Raw genomic sequence first — 12,345 nt, 5'->3', positions numbered from 1 at the left:
AACAAAAAATGGACTTTGTATAACCTGCATTTAAGAAGACTGCTCAAAATATTTAGGACACACTCCTCTACATCGTGTTCTTAAACAACCAAATACAGTTTTTTATTCTACACATTAGGTTTCATAATTCAGTGCAAATCCTACAAGTTTGTCCAAGTGGAATCAAAGTCCTTTTTCTACACAGTTTCCCCTCCAGGCCATCCTCCAATCATCTGGCCTTCACTGCTGGGCCACTTCTGTCCCCCAGTCCCAGGCCCACACCCTGGAACTGCCCTGCCCTGACATGTACACCACCCTCCAGCCTCCTGCCCTTCTCCACAAGGGGTTTTGACCATACAGAGCCCTCCCTAGGCCATGAACTGTTTCCTTCCAGCCGCTGAGGCCCCTCCTGGCCACATTTCCTTCCCCACTCTTATCAACCCCTCCTCACAGCATCCTCACACCTTGCTTTTCAGCCACATCTGAGTAGAACCCCCCTCCCCACCCCCGGACCAGTCTCATGATCTGCTATCTCTGCTCTGCTGGGCCATGCTGGGCAGCCAAGTACACTGGGGCCCCGGGATATTCAGTTTCTAATCTTGGCTGGGCCTCAGCACCTCTTCACATTTCTTTCACTTTTTCTTGATCAGCTCCTCTCCCATGTCCTTTAGTGACTAGAATATTGCAGATAATCTCCATTCTTTTCAAGCTCCCAACCCCATTCTACTTTGCCTGCTAATTCATCAAAAATGTATGGCGACCTGGGGTTAGCTATGTCCGTTACAAACCCCTTAAGTCTCCTCTCCCAGCTTCTAGGACAACCACAGATTTTACCTTCAGACCCATCCTTCTGGGACTTCTCTAGGAATGCCTTATTTCATCCATCCACCCGTTTCTGTCTAGGACTCCATCCTTTGTCCGCTGCCTTCTGTACTCTCCTTCGGTGTCAAACTACTCACAGTGTTTTACTTACCACCTCTATGCGGATGACTCCCAGATTTATATCTCCAGCCACCCACCCTCCTGGAGCTTCAGACTCACATTCGGCTGGCTGATGGACACTTCAAAAATCAATATATCACCTTAGCCCAATGTCAATTATTCCTCCTACATTCCCTAGATCCATAATGACATCAGAACTTTAGGAGTCATTCTGATCTCTTCCATCTCATCCATTTCCCATAGCTGCCAATTGATCAAAATCACATAGACTTCACATCTTGGGCACTTCTCAAACCTATCTTCTCTCCAGCTCTGATTTTCACTACTTCTTGCAGGGCTGATTCTCTCACCTGGCCTACCATGATAGCTTCCTGCCATCCAACTACAAATCTATGATCTGCCATGCTGCCATGACAACCCATCCAAAAGGCAAATCTGACCATTTACAGCCCTGGTTAAAATTCTTCAGTAGTTCCCCAGCAGCTAGAACATATAGTCTAAGCCCTCACATCATATATACCTGACTCCTCATGGGCTAGTCCCAACTACACCATTCCCTTGACTCCCACCCCATGCTTTACACTTGATTAATATCAAAAAGCTTTGAATTTACAAGCATACACAAGCAATTTAATGCATTAACATTCATGCTATTCCCTTAGCCCAGGATCCTTTCCTTCCCTCTTGCGCATTCATCATCCAAGTCCTATTCCTCATTCAAGACTCAGCGCAGGTGACGTCTCCAGGAAGCTTTGTCTTAAGTAAGTAAGAGGCTGTTTTCTAGGATTTCTCAACTCCCTGGCATGCTACTCATCACTAACCTCACCTGTGCTCACGTCCACATCCCCTTCAACATGACATGCATCTGCAAGGCTGGGACTATTCTTTACCCATCCTTGTACCCTAGAGGATTAGCCCATCCTAAAGTATCATGATGCCAAGAGGGTCTGACACATGCTGTGGCTTCAGCAGAACACCCATCTTGCAGCCCAAGCACTGAGGAAAAGGGAACTTGATTTCCTTCTGTGATGAGCACTACATAGTGCTCTAGGGAGGAACACTTGATTATTACACCTCCTCTGTGTCAGAGTCACATGAAACCTGACTTTTACAAATCTGTAATAATGTATGTGATCAGTCAACACTGAGTAGTCTGTCCTCAAAAACTCTCTGGAAGATCAATTGAATTCATTATTTCGCTTAGGCTGGACTGAAATCAGTAACAAAGGTACTACTCCAAAGAGCAAAAAGTTTAAGTCATCAAGGGTTTTGTTGTTTTTCTAAGTGAATATCCTTTGAATATCCTAGTTCCCTCACTTCCCTTGACCCCTTTGGTTTCTTTTAAATAAATACAGCAATTTGTCTTAAGAAGCAATTTGCTATTAAAACATACCCTTCTGATAGCCTTCAATTTTATTCTCAGATTAATGCCCTAATAGTAACACACAATCTGAGGCTGTCTTACTGATTTCATCAAGAGCCCTTTCTACTTACGCTTTTGCTTTTAAGATTTTATTTATTTATTTGAGAGAGCGAGAGAGAAAACAAGTGGGGGGGAGGAGCAGAGGGAGAAAAAGACTCTCCACTGAGCAGGGAGCCTGACTTGGGGCTCCACCCCAGGACCCTGGGATCATGACCTGAGCTGAAGGCAGATGCTCAGCCAACTGAGCCACCCAGGCGTCCCTCCTTACGCTTTTATAACACTAAGTGGATATGCATGGTAAAACCTAAATATGTGACCCAATGTAATCATAACAATGATCAAGAAATATGGCCTGTTTAATAATTTTTAAAGGTCTTTCTGAAAATGAGTCAACTTGACTTAGTTTCTTATTCCACACATGGAAATGTCCTTCTCTTGCCTGTGAGGTAAGCATTGTTATTCTCATTTTGCAGGTTGTAAAATTAAGGTTCAGAAATTTTAAAAAACTTGTCCAAGCAGTGACCATGGGTTTGCTTCTCCAGCCTCTCTGCCCCAAAGCCCAAGGTCAGAACACTCAGCCATACCAGCTGCACTGTCTCTTCTCAAAAGAGGACATACAGGGTATAAAATGAGTCTCATTATCAATAAAGATGACAGAGTTGAAAGTTTTAGAAAAACCATGAATAAAGCCCACAAATATTGATTCTGTGAAATTCTAATGTTTCACTGGTAAGTAAAAGGTCTCATTGTAAAATAAACGCACATGTTGGTCAGGAACCCACTTTGTCACTGTGTAACAACCACTGTGATTATCATCTGGGATAAACACCCTTAGCTCTTCATCTCTTATAAATGTTGCCACACTCTACACCAAAGGACAGGTCCTCTATTCTTTTCCTCAATAATGAAGCACCCCCAGAGGAAAAAGGCACAGAAAGGTAAAAGGGAATTCAATCCCCTTCACCCTCAAGCTCACATCTTTCCTCTCAAAACTAAACAAAACAAAACACCAGTTAAACCTAAGAACTTCCCCAGGCACTGTTCTAAACAGGCTAGGAAAGGAGCTGTGGATATGAAACAAAATAGCATTCCATAATCCAGAAAAGATCCCCCTGCTGCAACCTCTGCACCGAGTTTCAGTGGCCATGCAGGTGGGAGTCATCTAAGGTCTCCTGGGGTCTTCAATCACGTGATGACTCACAGCACACTCTCTGGGCATGGCGATCCTGTGAGTGAACAGCACAGGCCTGGTGTTCTTGTTCTTTTTGAATGATGGTTCCTAACCCTCCAATCCTCTACAGTACTGATATCTAAGGCATTCTATGTACAGTGTTCCTGCTCCACAAATAAATATTCTAGTGAGTTCCATAGTATACAAGATGGCTAGAGCTTCCTACCATGATTCCTGCGGCACCAAACCTATGTTTACTCTTTAAGTTCCTCAGGCCACTGGAAGCCAAGTGGATAAGGCAACTGGGGAGGAAAATAAGACAGGAGAAGATCTCATCCTTTGTTTTGCTTTTATTTTTAAAAGTGTTTTTACAGGGGGCGCCTGGGTGGCTCAGTTGGTTAAGCCTCTGCCTTCCGCTCAGGTCATGATCTCAGGGTCCTGGGATCGAAGCCCATGGTCCACTCCCTGCTCAGTGGGGAGTCTGCCTCTCCCTCCCCCCCCCACACTTATGCTCGCTTGCTCTCAAATAAATAAAATCTTTTTTTAAAAAAGTGTTTTTATATTATCCAACAGTACAAATCCCTTGTTTCTCTGTCACCCAAACACACACACACACACACACACACACACACACACACACACACGGGTTTCTTTAAGAAATGTAAACATTTAATTCCAGGATACATTTTAGCCTCTGAATTTTTCTGATAATGTGAAGCAAAGAAAAGTAATTCAATTTACTCAACCCATGTTCTTTTCCACTTTGTGTTTTATAAGAAAACACTTCCAGATAGACACTATAACATTACTTGGTATCTGAATGTTGTTATCCCTAAAGATAGGCACGTGCTCTGATCATAAGGTGATGTAACGCTATATCCACTATATAAAATGATACAGCAATTCTATGGTGTTCCCAGTAAGAATTCTTATTTCACAGCTCTGTAAAATTCCCTATATTGGGAAGGTAGCTTTGGTATTATCCATCAAGACTCCTACATTCAAAAATAGTGCTGTTCAATAAAGTTTTCTGCAACGGGGGGAATGTTCTATAGCTGAGCTGTCCGATACGGTAGACACTGGCCACATGTGGCTACTGAGACTTGAAATATGGCTAATGTGACTGAGGAGCTGAATTTTAGGCTACCGTGTCAGGCAGCAGAGTTCTAAAATGCTCAAAGCTTTTTAGTATTCGGCCATCACCTTTTTAAAATAGAAAATTAGGAAACACGCAGTCTCTAAAATAGGTCAGTCTACATCTCTCTAAGGAAGTTCTGTCTCAAACTATACACATTCTCTATCTCCGTATCTATGGAAAGTAGGTCCACTGTGGTGTAACACTACTCAGAAAACTTAACACCTAGAGTATCTCCCATCAGGGAAGTGCTCATGCAAATAGAAAGTGTTAACGTTACCATAGGTTTTAAAATATTAAAGTGCTCTCTGAGGGAAAAAAAATAGAATAAAGCCAATAATGTGATATATTTTCTTTTATTCTTCACAGGAATAAACTTCACAGGAATAACTTTTTAGGTTCTGACACCCGAGAGTTGACAACCGCACTCCAGGATCTAGGACTGAGGACTCAGAGGAAGGAATATTAGGGTGTCTACCTCATGTGTAGCCATCCAGTTATGGTTTGAACTGCTGATACCCAGCTCTGCCCCAGAATATTGTTGTCCACACAAACAGGAAACCAAGGTCATCTGGAGGTTCACTTGTTCTTGAATTCAGCCATTCATTTAACAAACATTTCACAAGACTACTACATATCAAGCATCAAGCCAGGCACAAAAAATATGAAGTTGAGTGACACATAGTTTCTGCCCTCCAGGACTTATGTTGGAAGGAAAGGCACATAAATAGATCGTGATCCAAATGGTAAGTGCCTGATAAGCACAGAGAATGATAGGACTCTATGGAAGGTTACCTAACCAATTTTGGAGGGCCAGGGAAGACTTCTTGGAGGAGGTAACACCTGAGCTGAGTCCTCAGAAGGAGAGTTAGTAAGGCAAAAGCAGGGAAGAAAACATTCCAAGCAGCATGGATAATAAAAGCAAGAAACAGGGGCACCTGGGTGGCTCAGTGGTTAAGCGCCTGCCTTCGGCTCAGGTCATGATCCCAGGGTCCTGGGATCAAGCCCCGCACTGGGCTCCCTGCTCAGCAGGGAGTCTGCTTCTCCCTCTGCCTCTCCCCCATCTCCCCCTCTTCCCCCCCGCTAGTGTGCTCCTCTCTCTCTCTCAAATAAATAAAATCTTTTAAAAAAATAAAATGAAATGAAAGCAAGAAACAGCCTAAATGACATGGCATGCTCAAGGAACATAGCAAGAAGGTACTGCTTGAGAATAATGTGGGAGTCAGCGTGATGAAAAAAACAGGCTCAAATGCCAGCAAGGGCCAGAGGAAGGCCAGCTATACCATGTTAAGGAGCTTGGTCTTTGATTTGCACATAATGGGAGACACCAGAGGGCTTCAGCCAGGGAAGAGGTCCTGTTAGAGAGAGGCCACCTGGTAGCATACTGAATTTGCAGGAACAAAAGGCAGGAGACTAAGGCTTTATATCAGAGAGCAATAATGAGGACCTGCATGCAGGCAGAAGTAGGGAGAATTGAGACGACAAGAGGAAACTCAGAAATTTCCAGAAATAGCAAATAAACAATAATTAGACATCAGCCACACCAGATGACTGGCTGGACCTAGGAGCTAAAGAAACCAGCGTGACTCAATGATGAGGGTAATAGAAGAGACCACTACACCAGTAGCAGCTAATATATTTTTTTAAATTAATTTTTTATTTAAATTAATTTAATTAACATAGAATATATTATTATCTTCAGAAGTAGCAGCTAATATTTATCACACTCTCATTCTGAGCCAGGAACTGTACAGAAGCATTAGGACCTGCCTCAAAGGAGCCTCCTGAGATAGGTATTATTTTTATCCCTATCTTTAAAAGGACACTGAGGCCTGGAAATTCAATAACCTGTTCAAGATCAAACATCAAGGAAGTGTCAGTCACAATTCAAATCCAGGTGTGTCTGATTCCAGAGCCCAAATCTTCACCACCATGCAATCATCTCTAAGGACAGGAGAAAGGGGAGGCTTAGGAGGAAAAGTGTTGAGTGCAGCCCCTGTAAATTTAAGGAGGCTTTCAGATATACACATGACAACCAGCAGATGGTTGCACCCTGCGCTGTAGTGCAAGGTCATGGGCACATGGATGGTGATGAAAATCCAGTGAGCAGATGAAGTCCTGAAGCTAGAGTATCTGAGCAGTACTCCCAGAACTGAATGCCAACAGCAAGGTGTGCGTCAAGGAAGAGAAGCCCACAAAGGGGATACAAAACAGTGACACAGCAGGAAAACTAGAAGCATGGACCATGCCAGAAGCCAAAGACAGGAGAAGAGAGTTGATAAGGTACGCTGCACACGACAAGGAGGTCCAGAATGGTAAGGACTACAGCATGTCCACTGGATTTGACAACTAGATCATCATTAGTAAGAATGAGAAATGCAAAAATGGGAGACACAGAACATTTCACAGCCAATGGGAGAGAAACAGTAAAGATGTGAAAGCTGAAAATTAGAGAATGAGGAAGGCACAATGAGTAACAGAGTAAGGCCCAGAAAGGGGGGTGGTGGAGAGAACCCCAGAGCAAGCAGGTGAGGATAACTGTGACTACCACACTGTTTGCAGGCATCACACAGGAAACTGGTGATCATTTCAGAAAGTCTCAAGTTCTTAATCAAGTGAGATGCAAGGTCATCTGAGTGAGGGGGTGGAGAGGCCTTGCGGAGAACAGTAACTGCTTGGAGTAATCATTCATTAGAAGTGTAAAGAAATGGGTGGCACCAACCTGCCATGCTGTGAGTCTCCTGGGCACCACTTGGTGGCCCAGGCGCAGGCTTAGAGAGGGGAGTCCTGGCTTTGGGGCAGGACTGCTGCGGATCAAAGACAGCAGAAGCTCCCTTACGCCACTAAACTGGGGGGACCGACCAGTGTTCAGATAACCCACCATTTTCTGGAAAGCTGCCTCACCACTAGTTCTCCATTGGTTTTTATTCTACTCTCAGGTGGGTTCTGGCCTCAGTAAGAAAGAACTAAGAACGTAACCCCTTTCCCCCAAAGAGCTCCCAAGACAAAACCTAAAAATTATCGAAATAATACTACTGCTACAGTTATAAACTGAGACCAAAACAATGGACACTCAAAACATGTCAATGGCAAAGCCAGAAATAGCCTGTAATAAGTCTTTTGGCTCTCACATTTCCCAGAAATTTGACATAAGAGAATCCCAATTCTTAAAATGATGCTAGAATTATCATCAGTAGAGTCCAGGACTCACTGTGAGGGGAACAGTAAGGATCACAAGCAATCTGGATTCTGCAGCAACATAAGGATAAGACAAGTACGAGTTCTCCTTGACAAAATGGCAGAGGACATCCGCTTAGGAGAGCAACAATGAAGTACAAGATTCCAACCCTTCCCCTCCCCCAAACAACTGCTGCATTAGAGCTGACAGCCTGCAAAACAATGGAAATGTCAGGTCACCCTCCTGTTCCATGCACACCCCCTACTTCCTCTTTCACCCTGGATGAGTTGTGATCTTTCCATGAAAGAATGCCAAGCGTTCAGTCAGTCTGACTGGCAGTTCCTGCTCTTCAGGTTCTCTGGATGCTTCAAAAGGGCGGTGATGTGTGACCAGAAAGACTACCCTCCTTGGCCGGCTGTTTTCCAGGCTTCCACCCCTGGTGAGTCACCTGCCAGTTTCTGCCATATATGAGGAGATCTATGATTACAGAAGACTACATTCGAGTCTCATGGGCCTGAGGTTGCCTCTCTCACAAGTGACACTTGTAAATTCAGACTGGATTATACAGGCGCTTTGGTGGAGAGCTTCCAGATTCCAGGTGAACTAGAATGTGGAAGTGGCAACAAAGAAAATCATGAAATAGCAATAGTAACAGTTGGTCCTGACTAGTAACATTCCCCCCAAAAATGAATTCAAAAGCCACCCATGAAGCAAAGAAGTCAAAGCAAGAGTAGTCAAGAGATTTCAATCTTGAACATGAGACTCCAAAATCTCTCTTAAAATTATTTAGTGTATGTTTTTAGTAAACAATTAAGAATATAACTTTTAGTCCATTACTTAAATACTTAATTGATGATCATCCTTTAAAAAAAATCCTCCATTTGACCCATGGGATACATTAAAGCATAGACAAGAAAATGGACCTTCTAAAGTCTTCTACCAAAGTTTTATTACCAACCCTCTTCTGCATGAATCTGTATTAGACACTACTGAAGATCAAATTATCCCTTCCCTCAAGGAACTAACAGTTTTTCAAAGAGCATAAAGACCAAAATAAGTATAGGTATCAGATAAGATCAGTTAAAGATCCTGAAACAGATTTTTTAAAATAGGAGGAAAATAAGAAAACAAAGATATCAAAATAAGTACAAGAGGTGAAGAATGTTAATGGTGTACAATGCAATGACAGATAAAGGATTTGTATAGAAAAGCTTTAGCAAAAAAGAACTCAAGATGAGCTTGCCCCTACTGCAGAATATGGGCAAACTTAGGTTGTAAGACACTGAGTAAGATGTTGGCAGTGAGTCCTTCTCCAGGGACTTCATTGCAAGGGAAACATTTTTGTTTTTTTTTATTATTATTATTTTTAAGGAGGGGAAGAACAAAGGAAAAAGGAGAGAGAGAATCTTTTTTAAGATTTTATTAATTTATTTGAGAGTGAGAGACAGCAAGAGCATGAGTGGGGGAGGGGTAGAGGGAGAAGCAGACTCCCCATTGAGCAGGGAGCCCAATTAGGGGCTTGACCCAGAACCCTGGAATCATGACCTGAGCCAAAGGCAGACACTTAACTGACTGAGCCACCCAGACACCCTGGAGAGAGAATCTTAAGCAGGCTCCCCACCCAGTGGGGAGCCTGACATGGGGCTTAATCTCACAACGCTGAGTTCACGACTTGAGCCAAAATCAAGAGTTACACACTTAACCAACTGAGCCACCCATCTGCCCCAAAAAGGCTTATTTCCTATAAAGCATATTACACATCATTGAAATTATCAATCCAATCTATTGTTCAACTCCAATGTTCTAAAAACAGGTTCTAATGTTTTTCAAAACAGGGAACACATTCAAGTATTTATTCACTTAATCCATTTACTCAGGTATTCACTTATTAGAGATATTTGGGTACCTAGTTCATGCCAGGCATATAGTATTAGGTATAGAGGCCCCCAGGAGGAACAAATCAAACATGAGACCTGTCTCAGAGTTTATAGTCTAATGAGGAAGGCAGAAATCAAACAAGTAATCCCAAATTGACTGTGTACTCACAAATGTGATTAAATCATACATACACACATACATACATATGTAAATAAATTTTTAAAATGTGATTAAATGAGAAGGAACAGCACAAAAAACCTAATCTTTTATGAGGAACTCATAAAAGGCCTCCTGGTGAAGTAGTATTTAAATGAGAATTAACCAAGCAATGGGGAGGGAGTCCCAGGAAATGGACACATCTCCTGCATAGGTCCTAAAAATTCATCTTTGTATTGCCAGAGCTTCACAAATAGTAGGTGCTCAATAAATGCTTATGGAATAAATTTTAAGATCTTATTGTATTCAGGGGCCCCTGGGTAGCTCAGTCGGTTGAGCGCCCAACTCTTGATTTTAGCTGGGGTCCTGGTCTGGGGTGGTTGGATCGAGCCCTGGGTTGGGCTCTGGGCTCATCACGGAGTCCGCTTGTCCCTCTCCCTCCCCCTTTGCCTCCCCCCCCCCCCCCCGCTCTCTCTCTCTATATCTTAAATGAATGAATGAATGAATGAATGAATAAAATCTTAAAAAAAAAAAAAAACAAGATCCTATTGCATTCAGGAAATCTTTCCCAAGAAAATAACCCCTAAATACAGAAAAAAAAAAAAAAAATTAGAGCTACAGGTATAAAGAGGTGTTGTTTTGGACAAAAAAATTAGAAATAGTAAAAAGACAGCAAATTATGTAAAGCAGTAACTGAAACATTATGCAGCTATTACAGAGCAACATATAAAACTATGCAGGGTGCCTGGGTGGCTCAGTCATTAAGCGTCTGCCTTCAGCTCAGGTCATGATCCCAGGGTCCTGGGATTGAGTCCCACATCAGGCTTCTTCTTCTACCCCTCCCCCTGCTCGTGATCACTCTCTCTCAAATAAATAAAATCTTTTTTAAAAAAAGACTAACTATGCAATTAAGTGGGAAAAGGTAATAAATGAGTATATTTTCATTAGAAATACGAAAACATTTGAAAATTAAGAATATAGGTCCTTGTATATCAACTGATAAAACAATCAACTATCAACCTTCTGATTTACATTTCATACATAAAATTGCAAGTTCCTTCTATTTTTTTTTTTTAAAGGTTTTATTTATTTATCTGAGAGAGAGAATGGGAGACAGAGAGCATGAAAGGGGGAGGGTCAGAGGGAGAAGCAGACTCCCCGCTGAGCGGGGAGCCCGATGTGGGACTCGATCCCGGGACTCCAGGATCATGACCTGAGCCGAAGGCAGTCGCTTAACCAACTGAGCCACCCAGGCGCCCCAAGTTCCTTCTATTTTGAAGGAATTCTTCCAGTCAATTTTCAGACAAAGTCCATTCCCACCAACTCCATTCATTCTGGCCCCCAAAGAATTGCAATGTTACTTTTGTAACAGCTTATATTTCTATAAGGCCTTATATTTCCAGAAAGTCTTTTCCCATACATTATATTTTTGCTATGATCATTTGCTTCTTCCGTATGATTTTTATTATTATTTTTATTTGAGAGAGAGCATGCATGCAGGAGCAGGGAGGGGAGGGAGAGGGAAAAGCAAGTCCTCGTTGAGCAGGGAGCTGGACCTGGGGCTCGATCCCAGGACCCTGAGATCATGACCCGTGCCGAAGGCAGACACTTAACTGACTGAGCCACCTAGGCGCCCCTGATTTTTATTCTTTTATAGGTTAGTACAATGTGCTATACAAGTCAATAAGAAAGAAGTGGCTCCTGGTTTCCCACATGGGACTCCAAGGGATTTACTGTTCACCACTGACTTTTTAATTATCACATATTCTTTTATATATTTTTAAATAATACTGTTATCTAGGGAAAAAGTCAAGTATATGTAAAATATCACATTTCAAAAGTTTGAAAAATTAAGAAAAATTATTCAAATCTTAAGGTCCTAACAAAAACATTGCTATAGATTTGTGAAGTGTGTCTCACCTATGTTTTATGCATATCTTTAATAATTTTTTCTGATTATAAATTATACATGCTTACCAAAAAAAAGTATAATTTGGATAATGAAAGTCCCCCATAATTCTACCCTACTTCTCCACCCAAGGAAACTATTGCTAAGGGTTTGCTATAAAATCTTCCAGACTTTTTTCCCCTTGGCTATGCAGGTCCACAATCCCTTATCTATAATCCTATTATTCAAAAAGCTCCAAACCCCCCAAAAAAATTTTATAACATTTGTTGTCAAAATCTGACTTGAACACACATAAGGTAATTTGTAATCTTTATTTTTCCCCACTTGGTGTGAATATTCATGTTTCACTGCAGAAGCATTAATGTTTTTGATTACAGTGTGCCATCCCAACCCCCCAGTGGAGCTATTATTTAATAGATGACACCTGGCCCTATGAAAAATTGAAAAATCCTGAATTCAGAAACACATTTGACTCCCAACAGTTCAAACAAAAGATGCGTACTTGTACTAATACTGATATCATTATCACTATTATTTGAGAAATGGATCATACCATGCATACTTCTCTGCAATT

At 42.0% G+C, this 12,345-nt stretch overlaps 1 protein-coding gene across 1 annotated transcript in view; it reads right to left on the bottom strand.

Annotated features, from left to right (window-relative positions):
* Positions 1-12,345, bottom strand: part of PRKCH (protein kinase C eta) — a 219,263-nt gene that overhangs the window by 176,404 nt on the left and 30,514 nt on the right. The gene's annotated exons all lie outside the window — the stretch shown is intronic.

This window comes from Halichoerus grypus, chromosome 8, assembly GCF_964656455.1.
Source record: "Halichoerus grypus chromosome 8, mHalGry1.hap1.1, whole genome shotgun sequence".
NCBI classification, from domain to species: Eukaryota; Metazoa; Chordata; class Mammalia; order Carnivora; family Phocidae; genus Halichoerus; species Halichoerus grypus.
This window is presented reverse-complemented; position numbering and strand designations above follow the sequence as displayed.